Below are 1352 nucleotides of genomic sequence, written 5' to 3'. Positions count from 1 at the left end.
TTAGTCATTACCGAAGAGAGATACGAAAGAAAGGAAAGAGAGTGATGAGAGAGGGGGCAGAAGAAGCAAGGTCAAAGAAAAAAAACGAAAAAATAAAAGAAAAAGAAGATGTAAGGGCGAAAAAGGCTGCCGCTATCACTGTTGGATCCGACAGAAAGAGAGAATAAGTATATATATTCAATTTGTTTCCCTTGGCTCGGGAGAAGAAGTGACGGTTGAAGCAATGGTGGTTCCTAACAAGAACAAGGAAAGCAGCCTCCTCTTAGGCTGCTTCGAAATAGGAAAGCTCCTGGGCCACAGAACCTTCGCAAAGATGTACAACGCGCTCAACATCAAGACTGGTGAGGGTGTCGCCATCAAGGTCATCGACAAGGAGAAGATCTTCAAGAGCGGCCTCGTCTCCCACATCAAGTGTGAAATCTCCATCCTCCATCACATCCACCACCCTAACATCGTCTAGCACTTCGAAGACATTGCCATCAAATTCAAGATCTACTTTGTCAATGAATACGTCCACGGCAACGAGCTCTTCAACAAGGTCGTCAAAGGCCACCTAAAGGAAGACCTCACTCGAAAGTACTTCCAGTAACTCATCTCCGTCGTCTCCTTCTATCACAACAGAGGCGTCTTCCACCACGACCTCAAATCGGAGAATCTCTTGCTCGAAGAGAACGGCGACCTTAAGGTCTTCGATTTCGGCCTAAGTGTCGTTTTTTATCAAATTAGACAGGACGATTTGTTCCACACTTTTTGTGGAACTCCTGCTTACGTGGCACCTGAGGTTCTTTCCAGAAAGCGTTACGACACTACCAAGATTGATATTTGAGGCTCCAATTACATATATGAAATTGTTGTAATTTAAATTTGTGGTGGTTGTAGTAAGATGTGAAAGAAGTGAGATGACGGATTTTACAACGGATTTGGTGGTGGTTATGGAAGGAAGATGAAGAGAGAAGAGGAAAGAGGAGTATCTATGGAATCATCAATAAAAATTTAATCATTAGTCATTTTTGTCGAACAAAACTTATCTTATATGGATATAATTTTAGTTTCAATTTTTCATGACTAGTTTTACCAGCGTCCAAATTTTTCATGATAAAAATGACTATTTACTCTATTTATATTTTTTAAACCATATAACTAAAGAAATAACGAATGACAACATAGTGATTGGGGCTTATACTATTCAATATTGGTGTTTTCATTTATTAAGCAACTATAATTTTTATTTATTCATTTCTTTTTGCATCGTTCCAGATAATTACAATTTTACAGGTCTCAATAGGGTTAAAGAATTGTTGAATACGGATCGTACTTGGAAGAAGGAAATAATTGATAAAGTATTTCCACCA

At 38.9% G+C, this 1352-nt stretch overlaps 1 pseudogene; it reads left to right on the top strand.

Moving 5' to 3' along the window:
- The first annotated feature begins 223 nt into the window (after positions 1-223).
- On the top strand, positions 224-826 carry LOC127741114 (CBL-interacting serine/threonine-protein kinase 12-like; annotated as a pseudogene).
- Positions 827-1352: the final 526 nt, after the last annotated feature.

Source organism: Arachis duranensis, chromosome 8 (assembly GCF_000817695.3).
Source record: "Arachis duranensis cultivar V14167 chromosome 8, aradu.V14167.gnm2.J7QH, whole genome shotgun sequence".
In the NCBI taxonomy this organism is placed as follows: Eukaryota; Viridiplantae; Streptophyta; class Magnoliopsida; order Fabales; family Fabaceae; genus Arachis; species Arachis duranensis.
Note: the sequence above shows the minus strand (reverse complement) of the source record. Positions and strands in the feature narration are given on the sequence as shown.